We start from the raw sequence: 25931 nt of genomic DNA, 5'->3' as shown, positions 1-25931 counted from the left end.
GATCAATTAGAATAGCAGAATGTTGTTAGGAGTCACTTTATTGCTATGTTCCTTTAGCAGAACTACAATATTTGATTTTCATCTAGGTCCCTAGATATATTTACTGGATGTATTTAAAGAAGAAAGGCTGTGTTTATAAGACTTTGTGTGTGTGTGTATATACATACATATATGAAAATGACATCAAAGATGACATTTCTAACCAACCAGTGTCTGATTTGATTTAAGGCCCTCTCCATGAGATGAAACCTATATGAGATGCTAATTGAGTAGCCAGGAACCTAAGAGTAGATAGTCCAGGAAATATATATATCCTTTGGCTATGTATACAGAAGGGTATAGCCGGAATTTACTTGAGGTAGATCAATTCCCAGATTTCTGAGGATCCATTATACTGATTTTCATAGTGGCTGTACAAGTTTGCACTTCCATCTGCAAAGAAGTGGTCCCCTCACTCCACATCCTTACCAGCATGAGCTGTCACTTGTGTTATTGACTTTGACCATTCTGACAGGTGTAAAATGAGATCTTGAACTAGTTTTGATTTACATTTCCCTGATGACAAAGGATGATAAATTTTTGAGTGTTTCTTTAGCCATTTGTGCTCCCTCTATTGAGAATTCTGTTTAGATTAGTACCTCAGTTTTTTTTTCTCAAAGTTTATTAAAATATAAAAGTCTCCATTTCTGCCCCTCCTCCCAACACCCTCCCACTCCCCCCACTCCCTCTCCTCCTCCCTCTCCATCCCCAAGAGCAGTCAGGGTCTCCCACCCTGTGGGTAGTTCAAGCTCCTCCCCCCTCCCTCCAGGTCCAGGAAGGTGAGCATCCAAACAGACTGGATCCCAAAAATCCAGTATATGCAGAGGAAACAAGTCCCAGTGTCATTGTCAAGGGCTTTTCAGAAAGACTCCGGGTCAGCCACAATCAGAGAATCCGGCCTCATTCAGAGAATCTGGCTGGATCACGTGCTCGCTCAGTCCCAGACAACTGGCCTTGGTGAACTCTCATTAGATCAGTCCCCTTGTATCAGTGGGTGATCGCACCCCTCATGGTCCTGATTTCCTTTTTCATGTTCTTCCTCCTTCTGCTCCTCATTTGGACCTTTGGGGACTCAGTCCGGTGCTCCAATGTGGGTCTCCGTCTGTATCGTCATCCATCGTCGGATGAAGGTTCCATCTGATCTTGCCTTCCTTGCTTACGTTCTCTTTCCTTCTGCTTCTTGTTTGGACCTAGGGAGTTAAGTCCAGTGTTCCAATGTGGGTCTCCGTCTCCATCTCCATCCATCGCCAGATGAAGGTTCTATGGTGATAAGCAAAATATTCCTCAGTATGGTTATGGGACAAGGCACTGGCAGGCACCCTCTCCTCTGTCCAGAGAACAATCTAGGGATCTCTCCTTGGACCTGGGATCCCATTTATAATCAAGTCTCTTGTAAACCCTAAACTGACTCCCTTAGTTGAGATATATTCTTCCCTGATCCCATATCTATCCTTCCTCCCTCCCCGCCTCCCAGTCCCCCGAGCATTCCCCATTCCTCCCCTGCTCCCTTCTCTCTAACCCTCTCCCCTTCCAACAACCCTCCCACCCCTCCATGCCCCTGAGGTTACCTGGCACTCTTGTCTATTTCCAATCTCCAGGAGAAAAACTACCTGAATTTTCTTCAGGTTCACCCTCCTATCCAGCTTCTCTAGGATCACGAATAATAGGCTCAAAGACCTTTAATTATGGCTAGAATCCACTTATGAGTGAATACATACCATCTTCCTCTTTTTGGGTCTGGCTTACCTGACTCAGTAAAGTGTTTTCTTTTTATTATTATTATTATTTTTTTATTATTTTTTAATTTTTTATTATTTTTTATTTTTTATTTAATTTTTACTGGGAACCCCTCCAGAATCAAGTCTCTTGCAAACCCTAAAATATCTCCCTTCGCTGAGATATAAACCTCCCTGCTCCCACAACCATCCTTCCTCCCTCCCCCCCATTCCCCCAAGCCATCCCCAATCCTCCCCCTCTCCCCTCTCCCTGACCATCTTCCCTTACTTCCACCCCCCACCCCCCATGCACCTGAATTTGCCTGGCAATCTTGCCTAGTTCCACTATCCAGGAGGATAACTATATGATTTTCTTCAGGTTCACCTTCTTATTTAGCTTCTCTAGGATCACAAATTATAGACTCAAAGACCTTTAACTATGGCTAGAAACCACTTATGAGTGAGTACATACCATATTCCTCTTTTTGGGTCTGGGTTACCTCACTCAGTAAAGCATTTTCTATTTCCATCCATTTGCATGCAAACTTCAATATGTCATTGTTTTTTACAACTGAGTAAAACTCTAATGTATATATGTTCCACACCTTTTTTAACCATTCTTCTATTGAGGGGCACCTAGGTTGTTTCCAGGTTCTGGCTATTACAAATAGTGCAGCTATGAACATAGTTGAACAAATACTTTTATAGTATGATAGGGTATCTCTTGGGTATATTCCCAAGAGTGGAATTGCTGGGTCCTGAGGGAGGTTGACTCCCAGTTTCCTGAGAAACCGCCACACTGATTTCCACAGTGGCTGCACAAGTTTGCATTCCCACCAACAATGAATGAGTGTTCCCCTCACTCCACATCCTCTCCAGCATAGGCTATCATTGGTGTTTTTGACTTTAGCTATTCTGACAGGTGTAAGATGGTATCTCAAAGTGGTTTTGATTTGCATTTCCCTGATCGCTAAGGAGGTTCAGCATGACCTTAAGTGTCTTCTGGCCATTCAAAGTTCATCTGTTGTGAATTCTCTCTTCAGTTCAGTACCCCATTTTTTAATTGGGTTAATTAGAGTTTTAGTGTCTAGTTTCTTGAGTTCTTTGTATATTTTGGAGATCAGACCATTGTCTGATGAGGGGTTGGTGAAGATCTTCTCCCAATCAGAAGGCTGCCTTTTTGTCTTACTGACAGTGTCCTTTGCTTTACAGAAGCTTCTCAGTTTCAGTAGGTCCCATTTATTCATTGTTTCTCTTATTGTCTGTGCTACTGGGGTCCTACTTAGGAAGTGACCTCCTGTGCCTATATCTTGTAGACGACTTCCCACTTTCTCTACTATCAGGTTCAAAGTGAACAGAGTAATGTTGATGTCTTTAATCCATTTGGACTTGAGTTTTGTGCATGGTGATAGATATGGATCTATTTTCATTCTTCTACAGGTTGACATCCAGTTATGCCAGCACCATTTGTTAAAGATGCTTTCCTTCTTCCATTGTATAACTTTTGCTCTCTTGTCAAAAATTAGGTGTTCATAGGTTTGTGGGTTAGTATCGGGTCTTCTATTCGATTCCATAGGTCGACTTCTCTGTACTTATGCCAATACCAAGCTGTTTTCAAAACTGTAGCTCTGTAATAGAGTTTGAAGTCAGGGATGGTAATGCCTCCAGAAGTTCCTTTATTGTATAAGATTGTTTTGGCTATCCTGGGTTTTTTGTTTTGCCATATAAACTTGATTATTTTTCTCTCAAGGTATGTGAAGAAGTTTGATGGGATTTTGATGGGGATTGCATTGAATCTATAGATTGCTTTTGGTAGAATTGCAATTTTTATTATGTTGATTCTCCCAATCCAAGAGCAGGGGAGGTCTTTCCATTTTCTGGTATCCTCCTCAATTTCTTTCTTCAAAGACTTAAAGTTCTTGTCAAATAGGTCTTTCACTTCCTTGGTTAGAGTAACCCCAAGATATTTTATGCTATTTGTGGCTATCGTGAAAGGTGATGTTTCTCTGATTTCCCTCTCTGCTTCTTTATCCTTTGTGTATAGGAGGGCCACTGATTTTTTGGAGTTGATCTTGTATCCTGCCACGTTACTAAAGGTGTTTATCAGCTGTAGGAGTTCTTTGGTAGAGTTTTTGGGGTCGCTTATGTACACTATCATATCGTCTGCAAATAACGAAAGTTTCACTTCATCCTTTCCAATTCCAATCCCCTTGATCCCCTTATGTTGTCTTATTGCTATTGCTAGAACTTCAAGCACTATATTGAAGAGGTATGGAGAGAGTGGACAGCCTTGTCGTGTTCCTGATTTTAGTGGAAAGGCTTTGAGTTTCTCTCCATTCAATTTGATGTTAGCTGTCGGCTTGCTGTATATTGCTTTTATTATATTTAGGTATGATCCTTGTATCCCCAGTCTCTCCAACACCTTTATCATAAAAGGGTGTTGAATTTTGTCAAACGCTTTTTCAGCATCCAATGAAATGAACACATGGTTTTTTCTTTCCGTTTATTAATATGATGGATTACATTGATAGATTTGCGAATGTTGAACCAGCCCTGCATCTCTGGGATGAAGCCCACTTGATCATAATGGATAATTTTTCTAATGTGTTCTTGGAGTTGGTTTGCCAGTATTTTATTGAGAATTTTTTTTTTAGTAATTTTATTAAATTATAAAAAGTTTCCATTTACGCCCCTCCTCCCAATGCCCTCCCACTCCCCCCCTCCCTCTCCACCTCCCTCTTTGTCCCCAAGGGCAGTCAGGGTCTCCTGCCCTGTGGGAAGTCCAAGTTCCTCCCCCCTCACTCCAGGTCCAGGAAGGTGAGCATCCAAACAGACTGGATCCCAAAAATCCAATATATGCAGAGGAAACCAGTCCCAGTGTCATTGTCAATGGCTTCTCGGAAAGACTGCAGGCCAGCCACATTCAGAAAATCCGGCCACATTCAGAGAATCTGGTTGGATCACATGCTCGTTCAGTCACGGTCCATCTGGCCTTGGTAAACTCTCATTAGATCCGACCCCTTGTATCAGTGGGTGATAGTATCCCTTGCAGTCCTTCGTCATTTTCTTCCTCCTTCTGCTCCTCGTTTGGATCTTGGGGGGCTCAGTTCGGTGCTCCAACGTGGGCCTCCATCTGTATCGTCATCCAACGCCAGATGAGGGATCTATGGTGATAAGCAAAATATTCATCAGTATGGTCACAGGCCAAGGCCGGTTCAGGCACCCCCTCCTCTGTCCAGAGAACAATCTGGGGATCTCTCCTTGGACCTGGGATCCCATATATAATCAAGTTTCCTGTAAACTCTAATATGACTCCCTTAGTTGAAATATATTCTTCCCTGATCCCACATTCATCCTTCCTCCCTTCCCCCCATCCCGGTCAACCGAGCTTTCTCCATTCCTCCCCTACTCCCTTCTCTCTAACCCTCTCCCCTTCCAACAACCCTCCCCCCCCCCCCATGCACCCAAGGTTACCTGGGACTCTTGATTATTTCCTACCTCCTGGCGGATAGGTAAATAATCTTCATCAGGTTCGTCTTCTTATTTAGCTTCTCTAGGATCACGAATAATAGGCTCAAAGACCTTTAATTATGGTTAGAATCCACTTATGAGTGAATACATACCGTGTTCCTCTTTTTGGGTCTGGCTTACCTCACTCAGTAAAGCGTTTTCTATGTCGATCCATTTGCATGCAAAATTCAAGATGTCATTATTTTTTACCGCTGAGTAAAACTCTAATGTGTATATGTTCCACACCTTTTTTAACCATTCTTCTATTGAGGGGCACCTAGGCTGTTTCCAGGTTCTGGCTATTACAAATAGTGCTGCTATGAACATAGTTGAACAAACGCTTTTGTAGTATGTTTGGGCATCTCTAGGGTATATTCCCAAGAGAGGAATTGCTGGGTCCTGAGGGAGGTTGACTCCCAGTTTCCTGAGAAACCGCCACACTGATTTCCACAGTGGCTGCACAAGTTTGCATTCCCACCAACAATGGATGAGTGTTCCCCTCATTCCACATCCCCTCCAGCATAGGCTATCATTGGTGTTTTTAACTTTAGCTATTCTGACAGGTGTAAGATGGTATCTCAAAGTGGTTTTGATTTGCATTTCCCTGATCGCTAAGGAGGTTCAGCATGACCTTAAGTGTCTTCTGGCCATTCGAAGTTCATCTGTTGTGAATTCTCTCTTCAGATCAGTACCCCATTTTTTAATTGGGTTAATTAGAGTTTTAGTGTCTAGTTTCTTGAGTTCTTTGTATATTCTGGAGATCAGACCTTTGTCTGATGAGGGGTTGGTGAAGATCTTCTCCCAGTCAGAAGGCAGCCTTTTTGTCTTACTGACAGTGTCCTTTGCTTTACAGAAGCTTCTCACTTTCAGCAGGTCCCATTTATTCATTGTTTCTCTTATTGTCTGTGCTGCTGGGGTCCTACTTAGGAAGTGGCCTCCTGTGCCTATATCTTGTAGACTACTTCCCACTTTCTCTTCTATCAGGTTCAAAGTGGACAGATTGATGTTGATGTATTTAATCCATTTGGACTTGAGTTTTGTGCATGGTGATAAATATGGATCTATTTTCATTCTTCTACAGGTTGACATCCAGTTATGCCAGCACCATTTGTTAAAGATGCTTTCCTTCTTCCATTGTATACCTTTAGCTCCCTTGTCAAAAATTAGGTGTTCGTAGGTTTGAGGGTTAGTATCTGGGTCTTCTATTCGATTCCATAGGTCGATTTCTCTGTTGTTATGCCAATACCAAGCTGTTTTCAATACTGTAGCTCTGTAATAGAGTTTGAAGTCAGGGATAGTAATGCCTCCAGAAGTTCCTTTATTGTATAAGATTGTTTTGGCTATCCTGGGTTTTTTGTTTTTCCATATAAACTTGATTATTGTTCTCTCAAGGTCTGTGAAGAAGTTTGATGGGATTTTGATGGGGATTGCATTGAATCTGTAGATTGCTTTTGGTAGAATTGCCATTTTTACTATGTTGATTCTCCCAATCCAAGAGCAGGGGAGGTCTTTCCATTTTCTGGTATCCTCCTCAATTTCTTTCTTCAAAGACTTAAAGTTCTTGTCAAATAGGTCTTTCACTTCCTTGGTTAGAGTAACCCCAAGATATTTTATGCTATTTGTGGCTATCGTGAAAGGTGATGTTTCTCTGATTTCCCTCTCTGCTTCTTTATCCTTTGTGTATAGGAGGGCCACTGATTTTTTGGAGTTGATCTTGTATCCTGCCACGTTACTAAAGGTGTTTATCAGCTGTAGGAGTTCTTTGGTAGAGTTTTTGGGGTCGCTTATGTACACTATCATATCGTCTGCAAATAACGAAAGTTTCACTTCATCCTTTCCAATTCCAATCCCCTTGATCCCCTTATGTTGTCTTATTGCTATTGCTAGAACTTCAAGCACTATATTGAAGAGGTATGGAGAGAGTGGACAGCCTTGTCGTGTTCCTGATTTTAGTGGAAAGGCTTTGAGTTTCTCTCCATTCAATTTGATGTTAGCTGTCGGCTTGCTGTATATTGCTTTTATTATATTTAGGTATGATCCTTGTATCCCCAGTCTCTCCAACACCTTTATCATAAAAGGGTGTTGAATTTTGTCAAACGCTTTTTCAGCATCCAATGAAATGATCATATGATTTTTTTCTTTCCGTTTATTTATATGATGGATTACATTGATAGATTTGCGTATGTTGAACCATCCCTGCATCTCTGGGATGAAGCCTACTTGATCATAATGGATGATTTTTCTAATGTGTTCTTGGATTTGGTTTGCCAGTATTTTATTGAGAATTTTCGCATCGATGTTCATGAGTGAGATTGGCCTGTAATTCTCTTTCTTGGTTGTGTCTTTGTGTGGTTTTGGTATTAGGGTGACTGTAGCTTCATAGAAGGAGTTTGGCAGTGACTTTTCTTTTTCTATATTGTGGAATACATTAAGGAGTATAGGTATTAGCTCTTCCTGGAAGTTCTGGTAGAATTCTGCATTGAAACCATCTGGTCCTGGGCTTTTTTTAGTAGGGAGATTTTTGATAACAGCTTCTAGTTCTTCACGACTAACAGGTCTATTTAGATTGTTCACCTGGTCTTGGTTCAACTTTGGTATATGGTACTTATCTAAAAAAATGTCCATTTCTTTTACATTTTCCAACTTTGTGGCATATAGGCTTTTGTAGTAAGATCTAATGATTCTCTGAATCTCCTCTGTGTCTGTGGTTATGTTTCCCCTTTCATTTCTGATCTTATTAATTTGAGTGTTCTCTCTCTGCCGTTTGATTAGTTTGGATAGGGGTTTGTCAATCTTGTTGATTTTCTCCAAGAACCAGCTTTTTGTTTCATTGATTCTTTGGATTGTTTTCTGTGTTTCTATTTTGTTGATTTCAGCCCTCAGTTTGATTATTTCCAGTCTTCTACTCCTCCTGGGTGAATCAGCTTCTTTTTTTTCTAGAGTTTTCAAGTGTGCTGTTAAGTCTCCAGTGTGTGCTTTCTCCATTTTCTTTAATTGGGCACTTAGTGCTATGAACTTTCCTCTTAGCACTGCTTTCATAGTGTCCCATAGGTTTGAGTATGTTGTGTCTTTGTTTTCATTAAATTCAAGGAAGACTTTAATTTCTTTCTTTATTTCTTCCTTGACCCAGGGGTGATTTAGTAGTTGACTGTTCAACTTCCATGAGTTTGTTGGCTTCCTGGGGGTAGCACTGTTGTTGAATTCTAATTTTAATCCATGGTGATCTGACAAGACACGGGTGGTTACTAATATTTTTTTGTATCTGTGGAAGTTTGCTTTGTTACCGAGTATGTGGTCAATTTTCGAGAAGGTTCCATGAGCTGCAGAGAAGAAGGTATACTCTTTCCTATTTGGGTGGAGTGTTCTATTGATGTCTGTTAAGTCCATTTGATTCAATACCTCCAATAAATCTCTCAATTCTCTGTTTGGTTTCTGTCTGATTGACCTGTCAATTGGTGAGAGAGGAGTGTTGAAGTCTCCTACTATTAGTGTGTGTGGTTTGATGACTGCCTTGATTTCTAGAAGAGTTTCTTTTACATATGTGGGTGCCTTTATATTAGGGGCATTGATATTCAGGATTGAGACTTCTTCCTGATGAATTGTTCCTGTTATGAGTATGAAATGTCCATCTCCATCTCTTCTGATTGATTTCAGTTTGAAGTCGATTTTGTTAGATATCAGAATGGCCACACCCGCTTGTTTCTTAGGTCCATTTGCTTGGAAAATCTTTTCCCAACCCTTTACTCTGAGTAGGTGTCTGTCTTTGTGGTTGAGGTGTGTTTCTTGTAAACAACAGAATGTTGAATCCTGTTTTCGTATCCAATCTCAAAGTCTGTGCCTCTTTATAGTTGAATTGAGTCCATTGATATTAAGTGATATTAATGACCAGTGGTTGTTAACTCCGGTCATTTTTTTGGGGGGTAGAAGAGTGTATGTGTTTTCCTTCTTTGAGTTGTGCTTGTGAAGGGTCACTAGATGTCTGAGTTATTGTAGGCAGTGTTGGGAATGTTGGATTCCTTGGGTTGTGATTTGCCTTATAATATTCTCTGTAGGGCTGGATTAGTAGCTGCGTATTGTTTAAATTTGTTTTTATCCTGGAATATTTTGTTTTCTCCATTGATAGTGAACAATAGCTTGGCTGGGTAAAGTAGTCTGGGCTTGCATCCATGGTCTCTTAGTTTCTGCAGTACCTCTATCCAGGACCTTCTGGCTTTCATGGTTTCCATAGAGAAGTCTGGTGTAAGTCTGATAGGTTTACCTTTATAAGTTACTTGACCTTTTTCCTTTGCAGCTCTTAATATCCTTCCTTTAATCTAAATGCTTTGTGTTTTGATTATTATATGGTGAGGGGATGTTTTTTTCTGATCCAGTCTATTCGGTGTTCTGTATGCTTCTTGAGCCTTCATAGGAATATCGTTCTTTAGGATGGGAAGGTTTTTTTCTATAATTTTTCTGAATATATTTTCTGGACCTTTGATCTGCAATTCTTTTCCTTCTTCTACTCCTATTATTCTTAGATTTGGTTTTTTTTATTATGTCCCATATTTCCTGAATGTTTTGTGATGAGAATTTGTTGGATTTGCTGTTTTCTTTGGTCAGGGCGTTTATTTTCTCTATGGTGTCTTCATAATCTGAGATTCGTTCTTCTATCTCTTATATTCTATTGGTTATGCTTGCTCCTGAAGTCTCTGTTTGTTTACCTAAGTTTTCCATATCCAGCCGGCCCTCGGTTTGTGTTTTCTTCACTGCCTCCATTTCAGTTTTCAATTCTTGAACTGATTCCATTACCTGTTTGATTTTTTTTTCTTGGTTTCCCAGGGTATCATTTACGAATTTACTCATTTCTTCAAACTTTTTGTTATATTTCTCTTCCATTTCTTTACTCATTTCTTCCATCTTTTTGTTATATTTCTCTTCTATTTCTTTAAGTGAGTTATTCATACCCTGTTTAAGAGACTCTATTGCTTTCATAATGACACTGTTTTCCACTTCTTCTGGAATAGGGTGTTCAAGTCCTTCTGTCATAAGATCGCTGGGATCTGGTGTTTTCATGTTGTTTTTCAGATTGTTGGAGGAATTCTTGCCTTGGCACCTGCCCATCTCTTCCTTCAGATGCTGTCCAATGGTTCTTTCCTCTGCTGGGTTTTCTGCTACCGGTTTAGTGCCCCTTGATATCCAGGAATCACTTTGCCTGCAGTCCTACCTTGCTGCAGGCAGGCTATTAAAACAAAGGAACTCCCTCCCGTTTGCACTCACCACCCATCCTGGCCACGGCGCCCACCCAGGCTGAGTTGGAGGAATTTAAGCCCCAAAAAAGGGAGAGAGGAAAGGTAGGGGTTCCAGGCAGAAAGCCGGGATGGCGTAGGAGGAGAGAGGGTTTAGCTGGAGGAAGCCGCCCCTTTGGAGTAGCCAGGGAGATAAGGATGGCGGGAAGATTGTGCGTTCCCTTACTGGACTTGTGTGGCGGTCAGGAACACACTTACCCCTCCATTGTATTTTCTGCTATTGGATCAGAGCCACTGACTGGTCAGAAGTCTCCCTGCCTGCAGTCTTACCTTGCTGCAGGCAGGCTTTTAGAACCAGTACCTCAGTTTTTAATTGGGTTATTTGTTTTCTTGATATCTAGCTTTTTGAGTTCTTTATAAACTTTGAATATTTGCCCTCTATCAAATGTGTAGTTGATAAAATCTTTTCTCATTCAGTAAGCTACGGCTTGTCTGAATGATGTGTCCTTTGCCTTGCAGAATAATTTGAGTTTTATGGGAACCATTTATTAATTGTCATTCTTTGTGCCCATGTTACCAGTGTTCTGTCCAAGTCTTTTTCTGTGCCAATGAGTCTAAGGCTACTCCACACTCTCTCTTCTATCAGTCAGTGTATTTGGACTTGTGTTGAGGTCTTTGATCCATTTTGAGTTGAGCATTTTGATAGAAGATAGGTATTATCAGATAAACTGAAGCTGACTTGCACAATCCAAAGGAATCAAGCATAGTGAACAATCCTCACAGAAGCAGTGTGTCATTCACAAACCTTTTAGCATTGACGCCACTTCTAGGTGGCAGACTTTAAATCAACCCCTGTGTTTAAAGCAGTAGGGACAAATATTTGGAGGTCCTGAAGGCTTCACTACCAGCCCAGCTGCATCCCGTGTGAGTTCAGCTTGGTCCCTTGAAACTTGGTTCTTGGTTGAGAAGGCTGGGGAGAATTCATGAACTGACCAGTGTCTTTTTCCATTGCACCCAAGTGAAATTAGCCTTTTATCATTGTGAAATAGAGCTATGCAATAGCATCTGATGATTTGCTGGCTGTGTACCTTTCCAAGACAAATGATCAATCAACAAGCTTTGTAAATACCAACACATTAATATTCACAACAGCCCTTTAAGAAAGTTTTCTTCTTAAATTTTCTTTTTCCTTCTTCAGTGAGGTCTATATTTCCTCCAGACTCAAAGCAGATTATTCCTATATTATATGTAGTCATTTAAAAACATGTAACATCCCTATAACCAGCCTAGCAATAGAGTAAGACATTAGGTGTGGGATTATCCTCTCTATTAGATCTGGATATAGCTACACTGAATAGTCAGGAATGTGTTTCTTGAAATATTAAGAGATAATAGTGGTAGTTGATGAGTGGAACATATTCTAAATGTGGATGTTGATGTGTGCCTGGATGAGGTTGGCATGGTGAAGGCATACATCTACAGTGTATATAATCAGGTAAGTGTGATGGTTTCTTCACTTTCACATCTTCCCCAATAAAGCAATTACTACATCCACAGGGACAGACTTGAAGAGGGTGTTCTTGTTGCAAATGATGGGATCACAACTTTAGTTTTTAGTGCAAGCTTTCTCCTTTGTTCTGGCTTTACCAAAGAAGGAAGAAAAGCACAGAAATACATCCTTGTCTCTGGCAATCTCTCCCAAAGTAGGCAAGCAGAAATCAAGATGTAGAAGTCAGGCAAGTCAGTATTTCTGCAGGTAATACCTCCCAGGTATAAGATTATGAGGTGTAATATTTTAATACAGAGATATTATCAAAGGTGGCATAAAAAATGAAAATGATGATGATATAATAGCATATGATATAAACAATGATAAATTATTGGGTTTAACTAAAAATACATCAAACTGGGAGCCATGAAATGATAGGACTGGTTACTGTCACATCAATCCTGAGCTAGTATAGACAAAACCCCAATGCCTTTTTATCAACAAAATTAGTGGCTAGTTGCCATGAGCTAAGAATCCATCCTAATTCCAACACTGACTAGACAGAATGATTGGACAAGTCACTTACTTTATCTCTGTGTCTTCATTTGCAAAATAAGAACACTGCCTCCCTTGAGTGTCTCCCATAATCTCCATTCAATTAAACATGTACATCCATTTGAAAGCGCTTTGTGAATAGAAATCTATTCTAAAGCTATTTGTTATCTAAAGTAATTCATTAAAGATTGGGGAAGCACATAATTTTTCAGAGATGCTAGACATTAGCCTTATGACTTCCACGAAATTCATCATTGAATAGTGAGTGCTTAATACAACTTGAGAGAATACAGATTCACCTAGGAGGTAAAGCTCTAGGCAAATGCGTGAGAGGTTATCTAGGTTACGTTTACATGGTGGGAAGACCCACCCTGAAGTACTGCTCCCTGGGCTAGGGTTCCAGACCGCACTAGAAGAAAGCAAGCTGAGCATAAGCTTTCATCACGATCTGGTTCCTATCTGTGGTTATACTGACCTGTGGGCTTGATTTGCATTAGCATCTAGCTGCTTGAGTTAAAAGGAATCAAACTGGACCCTCTGAATGTGGCTGACAATTGGGGCAGACTGAGAAGTCAATGATAATAGCACTGGGATTTGTCTCTACTACACGTACTGGCTTTTTGGGATCCTAGTTTATTTGGATGTATAGCTTCCTAAGCCAGGATGGAGTAAGGGAAAGGCCTTGAACTTCCCACAGGGCAGGGTACCTTGTCCTCTCTTAGGCCTGGAGGTGAAGGGGAAGGTGAAGGTGAAGGGGAGAGGAGTGGAGGAGCAGGAAGAAAGTGGGAGAAGGGGAGGAAGTGGAAATTTTGATTCCTATTATTTATAAAGTAATAAAAAATTATCAGAGGGAAAAAAGGAATCTCTTCTGGGGACCTTGTTTTTGGCTCAAGCAGGGTGCCCAGGTGAGAATTTTTCTCTCTGAAGTTAGTTTTAGCACTAAGGCCTTTTATCTGTATAAACAGTTAATCTCCTGGACTATGATCCTATGTTAGTTGAAACCAAGGTAAAGGGTAAATACAGAATATTAGAAACCTGTTAAGTCAGAGCAGAAGACCAGCAGATTACACCTCCCTGTGTCTGCTGTTAGAGCAGACATACTACTTCCTCTATGAGGCTCTTTTCTTATCAGTGTCTCCTGTCAATAAAGAAGGTTTGTGGGGAAATAATTTCTATGTAGATTTTGTCTGTGAGAATGAGGACTTGACTGAATCCTTTACACAATGTGACTTCATGGTGTGGGGAGAGGTATCCAGTTGCTCTACAGGAAAAGTCAGGTTACACACTGTTGGGATACTATAGAAGGGAGAAATGCCACAATTTCACAATATTTTTTACAGAATTGACAGTGACTTATCCAAAGGACAAATGTTCCCGCAGCTCGGCAATAGCGGATTCTCCAGTTGGAGTGTACTTATACACTTTCCGTGGATAGCTCAGTAGATCCGTCAACTGTCCATTTACTGTACAATACTTGTGGGCTCTCCACACCAGAACTTTTCTTTTTGACCCCCAACCAGCTCCCCAATCATTAGACAGAGAGTTATTTCCTGTGAATGCTCAGCCTACTTTAGGCTCGTTTCTGGCTAGCTCTTTTAACTTAAATCAGTATGCTTCTCCTTAAATACCTTTTACCTCAGCCCTTTTTTCTTTACTTTTCATCTGTATATCTTACTTTCACTGTTTTTTCTTGTCTTCTGGCTGGCATCTGCCTGGCTTTTACCCTGGGTGTCTTTCTTGTTCTCCCCTCTTCCTTCTTCTCTTCATCTTTTTCCAAGCCTAGATTTTTCCTCTTCTTTTTTTTATTTTATTTTATTGAGCTATACATTTTTTTCTCTGTTTCCCTCTCTGCCTCTCCCCTCTCCTTCAACTCTCTCCCACGGTCTCCATACTTCTAATTAACTCAGGAGATCTTGTCTTTTTCTACATCCCATGTAGATTAGATTTATGTAATTTTTTTTCAGTCCTCATGGTTGCCTAAGTTCTCTGGGATTGTGATTTGTAGGCTGGTTTTCTTTGCTTTATGTTTAAAAACCACTTATGAGTGAGTACATGTGATAATTGTCTTTCTGGGTCTGGGTTACCTCACTCAATATGATGTTTACGAGCTCCATCCATTTGCCTACAAATTTCAAGATGTCATTATTTTTCTCTACTGTATAGTACTCCATTGTGTAAATGTACCACATTTTCCTTCTCCATTCTTTGGTCCAGGGGCATTTAGGTTGTTTCCAGGTTCTGGCTATGACAAAAAAAATGCTGCTATGAACATATTTGAACACATGTCCTTGTGGTACAATCGAGCATCCTTTGGGTATGTACCCAAAAGAGGTATTACTGGGTCGTGAGGAAGGTTGTTTCCCAACTTTCTGGGAAATCACCATATAGATATCCAAAGGGGCTGTACCAGCTTGCATTCCCACCAGCAATGCAGAAGTGTTCCCTTTTCCCCACAACCTCTCCAGCGTAAGTTGTCATCAATGTTTTTGATCTTGGTCATTCTTACAGGTGTAAGATGGAATCTCAGAGTTTCTTTGATTTGCATTTCTCTGATGACTAAGGATGCTGAGCATTTCCTTAAGTGTCTTTCAGCCATTTTAGATTCCTCTGTTGAGAGTTCTCTGTTTAGATCTGTACTCCATTTTTTATTGTATTATTTGTTCTTTTGATGACCAATTTCTTGAGTTCTATGTATATTTTGGAGATCCTCTTTGAGCCTATTATTCGTGATCCTAGAGAAGCTAAATAAGAATGTGAACCTGAAGAAAATCATGTAGTTATCCTCCTGGAGATTGGAAATAGACTAGAGTGCCAGGTAACCTCGGGTGCATGGGGGAGGTGGGAGAGTTGTTGGAAGGGGAGAGGGTTAGAGAGAAGGGAGCAGGGGAGGAATGGGGAAAGCACAGGGGACTGGGATGGGGGGGGGGAGGGAGGAAGGATGGATATGGGATCAGGGAAGAATATATCTCAACTAAGGGAGTTATTTTAGGGTTTACAAGAGACTTGATTATAAATGGGATCCCAGGTCCAAGGAGAGATCCCCAGATTGTTCTCTGGACAGAGGAGAGGGTGCCTGAACCGGCCTTGTCCCATAACCATACTGAGGAATATTTTGCTTATCACCATAGAACCTTCATCTGGCGATGGATGGAGATGGAGACGGAGACCCACATTGGAACACTGGACTTAACTCCCTAGGTCCAAACAAGAAGCAGAAGGAAAGAGAACGTAAGCAAGGAAGGCAAGATCAGATGGAACCTTCATCCGACATTGGAGCACCGGACTGAGTCCCCAAAGGTCCAAATGAGGAGCAGAAGGAGGAAGAACATGAAAAAGGAAGTCAGGACCGTGAGGGGTGCGATCACCCACTGATACAAGGGGACTGATCTAATGAGAGTTCACCAAGGCCAGTTGGACTGGGACTGAGCGAGCATGTGATCCAATCAGATTCTCTGAATGTGGCCAGATTCTCTGAATGTGGCCGGATTCTCTGAATGTGGCTGGCCCGGAGTCTTTCTGAAAAGCCATTGACAATGACACTGGGACTTGTTTCCTCTGCATATACTGGATTTTTGGGATCCAGTCTGTTTGGATGCTCACCTTCCTGGACCTGGAGGGAGGGGGGAGGAACTTGAACTACCCACAGGGTGGGAGACCCTGACTGCTCTTAGGGATGGAGAGGGAGGAGGAGAGGGAGTGGGGGGAGTGGGAGGGTGTTGGGAGTAGGAGCGGAAATGGAAACTTTTATAATTTAATAAACTTTGGGAAAAAAAATAAAATGTTCTTTAAGTTGCATCTACAAAGTCTCACAGTGTTTCTTTGCTCCATTTGAGCAGGCTCCCGAGGGGGCTCAAAGGAAAAGGGAAGCAACCGGAGGGGCCAATGCTCATCGGTACAGCACCCAGACCAACTGCACTTGAGTATGATGTGTGTTAAACCTTATAACAAGTTTCTTTCGGGGGAAAAGGTTCTCTGGACAAAACAAAACAAAACTGTATTGGTAGCCCTACAGGGGAGCAAACAAATGATCCTTATGGTCTTTATGTATGAAGAAAGGTAGAAGGCAAATATTACAGCACACTTAAAATCTACGAACGTAAAAAATCTGTAACACAAAAAAGCAAACATAATTTTAATAAAACCAATAATTATTGCACCTTGTGAGCACTACCAGCCTTTGTGTGAGAGAATTCTCACAACATAGGATTCCATCTGTGATACTTCTAAATGAGCAGAGGGAGGGTATCTGTTGGTAGAAGATTCAGAATTCAAATATTTCAGAGTAAAATGCATGTCCAGAAGTAATGTATCTAATTTATCTTTTTTCATAATCATTTCTCTAAGAAAGAGAAGTGCATTTTGTTTGATAACTACAGTACTGATATTCAGCAATAACATTCAATTATCTTTCTCAATAACAGCATATTCAATAAAATTATAAAGCACACAGTAGTGAGCAGAGAGGAAAAACCTATCTCCAGGACCAGACGTTCCTTTTTTTAAAGCTTTGTTTTGCTACTTCAAACATTGTGTGCCTTCTCTGAACCTTGTTTAAAGACCTGGGGTTGGTGGAACTATTTCATGTGAAGTATCAGAGACGTTTCCAAGGAAAGCAGTGTTTAATATGCAGGACTAAAAAGGGAGGTGATATCATAAGGACCATTTTTCAAATGGTTAAACAGGAGCCCTGGGATGTTAAACACCCTGTCCAAGGCCACATTCCCAACAGATGGTGACCCCAAGGCTACACTCTCAACAGCAAACTAATGTCTCTCTAGGGACATTAAAGGCCGTAGTGGTTGCTCATTACCCACTTATCTAATCATTCACCGTGTGTGTATTTATTTGCATCGACTGAGTATCAATTGCTCTCCCTAGCATTACAATTAGATATGGTTACAGAGGCATTATTTATTATAGATGAGGCAAAATAATTCAACAAAATCTAATTATGTCAGATGATAATAGTAATATCATCTCTATATGAATAAATGTAATTTAGGAAAATAAGCTTCATTTCAATGACTTTCTCACCAGGGTGAGGTTTGACTAGATACAGAAAGGAAAATATTGAATATACTGCAACAGCTATGTGAATTACATGAAATAGAAGCATAAAATTTTCAAGATAGCACTGTTGTCAGAATAAATGATTAGTAAATTGCATTTCTTCTTGAAATGGGAGAATCAAGTCCTAGTAGAAACAAAGTGTCAATGGGTTGTTTATTCATCAGAACATTTAAAAAGTCAAATTCGTTATTGAGTTAATTTGTTATTAAATATGAAAAAATCCACATGTTCTTTGAGCACTCAAATTTATAAACGTAAACACATCTCAAAGTTAGGAAGTATAAGAGTGCTCTCTCTTACTTTCTCTGATATGTGCACACACACACAAGTATGTGTGTGTGTGTGTGTGTGTGTGTGTGTGTGTGTGTGTGTGTGTGAAGAAAAATCAGCCCTAAAAAAGTAGACAAGTTGGATTTTGTAGGAACATTCAATTCAAAGATTTTAGGGGAAAGTGCTGACAGACTTTTGAGTATTTCAGATCGTAGTCTGGCATGCTAATAGATAATATTTCTGGTAGACATGATGCAAGGCTTATCCAGGAAGATGAGAAGATGAGTGTTTTATTGCTCTGGATTTTATCCAGCTCAATTAAGGCAGTGTACATCACACAGTTCATTCAAATCAATAAATCACTATAACTATGCTTATGATTAAATAGTGCCCCCAACTCTCATAATTCTATTTAGAGAAACTGAAGCTTCCTTTGGGAAAATGAAGTGGGCGTAACAGTTTTATGTGACTAGATGGAGAGCAAATACAGAGATGTAGTAACTCTGTACTTTTTATTATATATAATTATACATGAAAGTCACTTACCTGACTCTCTGAAGAGCTGTAGCTTGCTTAACTTCACTTGAGTAAAGTTAATGTAAATACTTATGAAGAATTTGATATAGAATTTTAGGGAAGCAGTTAAAAACTATAATTGTTTTGGGTTCTTGACATGGACAGGTGTATGATCCAGGTTTATACTTACTTGCTGATATTCATAGCAGTTATTTTTAGATTAACTATGTAGTCAAAATACAACATAAGGCTATTTGAGTAATAGCCTTCATGGGACAGAAGTCTTTGTGGGAGGACGAAATGGTGGAGACTATTTCAATACACTACTCACTGTTCTCTGATTGATGGAGAACTGATTCCTCATGACAGGTCTGCCAGACCATACTATGGTTTGGAGAGACCACACATTTCCACCACCCCCTTATTTTCAGCTCTGTCTGCTCCTTCATTCAGCATAACTTACTGATCTTTTGTGCTTCATGTGCTATAAAGCTCAAGCAATTGACCACCTTACCTGAGGCTGTGGAACTTCTTACTGGGTGTTGCACTTCTACCACTGAGTACATTTATGTACTTATTCATTATCAGAAATGAAAACTCCATGACAAAGTTAGACCTAGATAAATAACTAGCTTCATATCCTCGTTCATAACTCATGTCCATTACCTGCCTTTGGTATACATTTCGTAGTTCAGTATCCAAGAAACATGAAGAAACATAGATAAGGGAGAGAGGGATGTCACTATGGGAACAACTTTGGATCAAAAATACTGTTGATTCAGATCTTTCCAGGAGTGCAGCATTCCATGTCCACACCCTTCTAGGTGTGGTGTGACTTCTCATTACTCATAAATCTAAAGACATTATTTAGTATAGAAATAAGGTTTACAATGCCTATGTCTACAGTTCTCACTAAAACAGATGGAGATCTCTGACTTCCAGACGTTACATTGCTTTACAGAAAGTAAGAGGAAGATGCTGCAGACTCTCTGAGTGATAAGAAAAGAAAAGACTTTCTAATCCCAGTAATGAGAGTGCATGAAGCACAGTCAGCTGTTTGCCCTGAAGATGTGTAGGGTGTCCAGTGTGTAGATGTTGTGGAGAATCCTGACATGCTGGGTTGGAAATGGCAGCAAGTGGGATCATGTGGCAGGTCTCACAATCAGGCAGGAGATTACTCCTCTGAAGTTCCAGACAACAATTATACTGAGGAATTAAGTATAGCTGGAAAAGTCAGGAAAATTAAAGGAAGAAAGAATTACTCTGACCTGAATAAGGAATCTAGTGGAAACCTTTAAGACATGTGTAAAATTGTTGGCCACTCAGACAGGCATGAACCTTCTACCACGGTTTTGCCTGCTCCATATGTATTGTTGCCATACTGGGGATGACACAGTATTTTACCTGAATGCCTTCTGTCCCTGTTGACAACCACAATAACAGTGCTTGCTATTTGGAAGTGATTATTATGACTTTGTGGAAAGGTTAACTGTAGGTACCAAGGTCTTTTTCCCTTCTTCCTGGGCCATTTGACCTCTGGCTCCCTGGAGATTCTGCACTAGCACTGGCTTGAGGGGATAGTTTAGGAAGAATTTGGCTCTCTTTTGTTATGGTGATTCCACCTGTAATCAAGGTTCTAGCAGTGGGCCCCACACGCCTGGCCCCTCCCAGCTGATTCTGCCTGAGGCGCGGGCATCTGTAACCTCCTTCTCCTGCTCCTGATGGGAGGAGGCCTTGCCCTTTTGAACTCCATTGCCCACTGGTATAAATACCCGACTTGAGTTTAATAAAGTGGCCATTTACTCTTCGGTAAGTGAGCAAGGTCTCTTTTGTGTGTGTCTGTTCAAACCCTCAGGACAATCGTCCATTCTCGTGGGCTCGAGTTCGGGAAAGCGCGCGCCTGGATCGGGTGTGGGTATCCACAGAAAAGGCGGGGTCCTACAGTTAACTTTGTTTTATAGACAGGATCAAGCATGAAAACTAGAATAAGACACATGTCCCTTGATAGTTAATCTTACCTTCAAGGGCTCTTATCAACGAATACTGAAAAGATTTTAACAGTCCATAAGAGATGTTAAAATATGGCGCTCAGTTCTACAATAATTCCCGGTAACTGCTGTGAATGAAAGTGGCCGCTCTGTGCTGCCCTTTGGTCAGTCATTCCTAGGCTAAGGTCTGATCTTTACGCCTTACACTCATTCCCCATTGGAGCTGTCCTGAGAGATGTACAGCCAAGCAGTCCTCAAGCTCTGAGATCTGGCACAGCCGTGTTGTTTGAACTTAGGCTCTGCTTTCCTGGCCTAGTGCCCAGACTCATTTACATTTCTGTTTATTTATTTAACACTCCACATGCTCCTCAGCTGGCTGCTATGAGACCATGACTATTTTGGTTTGTGATTTTTAAAAATAGATTGATTCCTTAAGAATTTAATACATGTATTTTGATCAGATCCACTCTATACATTCCTATCCAGCTCTTTCCAGACATCCCACGACACCCCCTTCTGACTTCACGACATCCTCTCTTCCTCTTGTTTTTCTCCCTCCAATTCAATGAGAGAGTGTTATGTGGATACTTGTAGGCCATCCTTGGAAAACTGGTTCTTAGGGCTGGAGAGATGACTCAGAAGTTAAGAGATCCTGACTTCAACTCCCAGCAGCCACATGATGAATCACAACTGTATGTGGTGCCCATGTCTCGTGTGTAGGCACGTATGCAGGCAGAACATTGTATACATGATAAATAAATAAACCTTTAAAAAGCAAAAAAATAAAACTGGCTCTTCCTCTCCCAGCAGCCATCAAGCATCAATAATGCCTCAGCTAGGGGTGGGTCCTTCATCCATGTTGGGATGTTGACTGACTTGATATCATACAGGTTAGATATTGGCAACCACAAGTTCCTTAAGTTCAGTGGTCCTTTTCATACCCAGGAAGCATAGCAGCCCTCCTCAACCCTTGGCTCTTAAATCCTTCTTGATTGCAATTATTTAAGAGTAACAAAGCAATTTTGAGGTTGGACAGATGCAAAGATAACATGTATAATTTCAAGACTTGTGCTGTGCCATGACATTCATTCTGCTCACGGAATTATCTGTAAGTCCTGGGCACTTTCAGGGAAGGAACTCATCTGAGTACATATTTGCACTGCACATATTTTCTTGGCAGTGCTTTGGAATCAGTGAAATACAGCCACTAAGTTTCAGGCATTTCTACCATTACTGATCACAAGCATAAAATGTATTTTTCTAGGAATTCATAAACTTTATAATTTTTTTCTTCTCTATTTAGAACACTGTGTGAGATAACATTATAGATAACATAAACGGTCTTAGTTAGCCATCTGTATTAATAAATAGCATCTATTAAAACCGATCACACTGGAAAATCATTGTCCAGTGCTCTCTGCAGGGTTGGGAGTGTAGCAGGAAAAGCAGTACACGACACCACTAAGGTAGCAAGTGTGTGGCAGTTTACTGTGTATTATTCAGAAGAGTTAAGATGGCACTGTTGTTTCATGTATACTGGCCACTGCTAAATTTTCTGCTTCAATTTGGCTATGATTTTTAGTTTCTGGATTCTGTTCTATTCCCAAATGCCAACACTGTACCAGCAATGGTGGTGGGAGTAAGACAATCCCCCTAAACATGCTTTTTGACTTTAGTGTGTTAAAGTTGTTATAATGGGACAACAATACCTTCAGGTGTCCGTATGTATCTGAATTTGTTGTCTTCCTTATAGAACATCATTTCAAGTTCCTGGGATCTCAGTGAATTCACATTGCTGGTCACAGGCAGTTTATTTTATAATGAAACCATATTTCTTCTTTTTTTTTTCCTCTGCTGACAGATTAGCTCATTCTGACCGACTTTCAGTTGAAAATCTTTTGTTTCTACCCATGGCTGATGCCTGTGAGTATAAGTCCAGCCTGGTCTCCACAGCAAGCTTCACGCCAACCGGGACAGAGGAGTGTGATCAGTGCTGTAGTGGTAGGTAAACAGGTAGGAAAACAGTGTTGCTGTGTGTCTACTATCACTGTGAACCAACTGAATGACTGTGTCTTCCAGATTTTCTATGATGAAGAATAATTCTGATTTTGATGTCTAGAGGTGGTACTTATGAGAGGTATGTTGATGATGAGTGTAGGACTCCTGGTTGTAGACACATCTTTTAAAAGTATTTATTTATTTATAAAGGGTTCTACTTATATAATTCACAGAACACTTGCATTTAATTAAATATTATAAATCAAGACTTGGGTAGACAGCATTTTGAAAACCTAGCTGCTTACTGAAAATAAGAATAGCATATTTGATTAGTGTTCCATGCTTGCCCCAAATAGGAAGATATTGATCTCCATTTAGACTTTTGTAAAAAAAAAATGCTAAGGTTGTATGACTTATGAATACTAGATGTTTGGAAGTTGGGAAGTCCTCAATCAAAGCATACTTGGTGTTGGTGAGGGACCACCTTTTGATACGGATATCTTTTGTTTATTAATTACTAAGTTTCCCAGACATGACTTGAACTTGTGTTCCCTCGCCTCAGTCTCCAGAACAGCTGTGGAACCAGGTCTAGTTGAAATATAATTTACCTGGCAAAAGGGACCATACAGAGATCTTTTATAGGGGCATGAATTTCATGCACAAGGACTTTATCCTCATGACCTAATCATCACTCACACATAAGATCTCTCAAACTCATCACATTGGAAATTAGGGAGCAGCATATCAAGTTTGAAAGAGCACAACCATTCAGTTTACAGCCATATTAAAATACTGTGATGAAGGAAAGCAGGCAAAAATTGCTTCTTATTTACTTAATGCATTACTGTGGGTTTATGAAAATTATTATGAAGGTTTTGTTACAAATAAGTAAAACTCTTAAGCACATTAAATATAAAAATCGAGTACATAAAATGTTATGTGAAAAATTATTGCACACATGTGATGTGTGGGTGGAAAGGGATAAATAGCCAAATGATTGTACTTAGTCTGGGTACTGGCTGCTTTTGTGTGTCAACTTGACACAAGTTAGTCATCAGAGAGAAAGGAGCCTCAGTTGAGAAAATACCTTGATGAGATCAATTGCAAGGCATTTTCTCATTTAGGATCAATGGTGGAGGGCCCAGCCCATGGTAGGTGGTGCCATCCCTGAGCTGGTGGTCCTGGGTTCTATAAGAAGGTGGACTGAGCAAGCCAGTAAACAGCTCCCCTCTATGGTCTTGAAAGACCTAGATAAATTCAGATCCCCCTAGCAGGAAAAAATAGAGCCAAAAATCTAGCAGGAAGAGAAAAATCAAAAATCTAGGATTAGCCAGTCAGGGTTTCAGGAACTAGCTGAAGATAAAGTTAGAATGTAATCTTAAAAATAATCTTGTGAAACAGGGAGTTTCCCCCTAGTAATTATCATTGGTATTTTTGGACTACTATGTTTCAGGAACTAGCTGATTATGACCTTGAGAGTGATCTTGAGAGGCAGGGAGTTGCCCCTTGTGACCATCACTGGTATTTTCGGAATTTTCTGTGACACCCTCCCTGCCCCTTTTGGATTACTGGGCTGAGGTTTCTTCCTTTAAAAACCCCTTTTCACAGCTACTCAGGGTGGAACTCTTCCCCTGCATGGGTTATGAGTCTCGGTCCCAGTGCCCTGGTTCCCGTCTTGTCATTAAACCTTGATTGCAACAAGGACGGTCTCTTGTGAGTTACTGGGGGGGGTCATACCATCCCGAGACTTGAGTGAGAATCTCCCCACACTGGGGTTCTTTCAGTCTCTGCGTGAGCTCCTGCCTATGGGATCCTGCTCTGTTTGAGTTCCTGTCCTGACTTCCATTAGTGATGAACAGTAAGGCTGTAGTATGAGCTAAATAAACCCTTTCCTCCCTCAATTTATGTTTTAGTCATGGTGTTTCATCACAGCAATTGAGACCCTAGCTAAGACAGTCTATTACATGGTATTCCATCACTGAATAATTTCAAGGATTGTCCAGGAAAATATCTAAAGAATTAAGATATACACAAACTTACACAGCTTTTCTTTTAAAATAATCAAGAGACTATAATATAACAGTAATAACTTGTTGTGGGAGATCGCTTGTTTATTTCTGGCTGCTCAGCCCCAAAATAATCACACAGAAACGATATTATTTGCAGTACTATTAGGCCAATAGCTTAAGGATATTTCTGGCTAACTCATATCTTCAATTAATCCATCACCATCAATCTGTGTATCGCCATGAGTCTGTGGTTTACTGGGTAAAGTTCCAGCCTTTGTCTCTGGTGGAGCTACATGACATCTTCCTGACTCCATCTTCTTTCTCCCATCATTCAGTTCAGTTTTCCCTGCCTACCTCTGTTCTGCCCTGCTATAGGCTCAAGAAAACTTTCATTATTCATTAACCAATGAAAGCAACACATAGACAAAAGGACCTCCCACACCAATAAGTAATATAATCTATACTGTAAAACCTGTTTCCTTTTCTCATTATAGATCTGTTTGAAAGGCATAGTGCAGCATTATTTGTGTCCTTCTTTCTTAAGTTTCCCTTCAGTAACATCGTCTTTCTTTTCCAAAACCTCATCTCAACACCAACCATCCCTGCCTGCCTAAGCGTTTGTCAAATCCTTCCTCAGTGTTGACAGAAGGAAAAGGGACTTTCAGGACCTGAAAGAAATACAGTTTGCAAAAATGGACTGTGTGCCTCCTGTGTTTCTGCTTTTTTTTTTTTTGCTCCATCATATTTGTTAGGTATCATTGTATGACAAGCCTTAAGTGAGCACTAGAAATACTGTGGTTATAGAAACAAGACCCATGGTCTCTGTGCTCACAGACCCACACTATGGGAAAGATGAAGTGAATTATCACAACTCATTCTGTTTCTTTCATCTTATTTTCCCCCTTTTAAGTTTTTATTTTTAATTTATTTATACAATATAGTTTGATAATATTCTCTCCTCTCCTCAAACCCTCCCAGATTCTCTCTACTTCCTTACCCATGCAGCTTCCTGTTCTTTCTCTCTCTCAACAAACAAACAAACACATCAAAGCCAAGAAATCAAAATACATAAACCATAACAAAATAAATCACATACAAAAACATGAATATGTTTTGCATGGGCCAACTACTCCAGAGTCTGGGGCCTGCCCTGGAGTATGGTTGATATACCCAGTGTCAGTCATTTTGAGAAAAAAAAAATAACTAAACAAAATGTAACCCATTACTCATACTGGAAATATTATTTGGTAACATATGATGCCTACCTGAGACTCCATTATATTATAAGTACATTTAAATACTTTTTATATCTTAGGAAGATTTTTAGAGTAGTAGGGCTTCCATGTGGTTTTTCAGGCCTTTTGTGTTAGTTGTCTCTCCCCATATTTATTCTGCTCTCCCATTCTACTCCATATTTAATCCATCTATTCTAGCTTTCTCTTTAATCATCTGTAACACTAGATTCTATTTATTCTTCCTTAGAAGATCTTGTCCTCTTACCTAGTCTCTTGCTAGTTATCTATCCTCTATTAAGAATATTCTAAATA

The sequence above is a fragment of the Myodes glareolus genome, chromosome 19 (genome assembly GCF_982192425.1).
Source record: "Myodes glareolus chromosome 19, mMyoGla1.1, whole genome shotgun sequence".
NCBI classification, from domain to species: Eukaryota; Metazoa; Chordata; class Mammalia; order Rodentia; family Cricetidae; genus Myodes; species Myodes glareolus.
Note: the sequence above shows the minus strand (reverse complement) of the source record.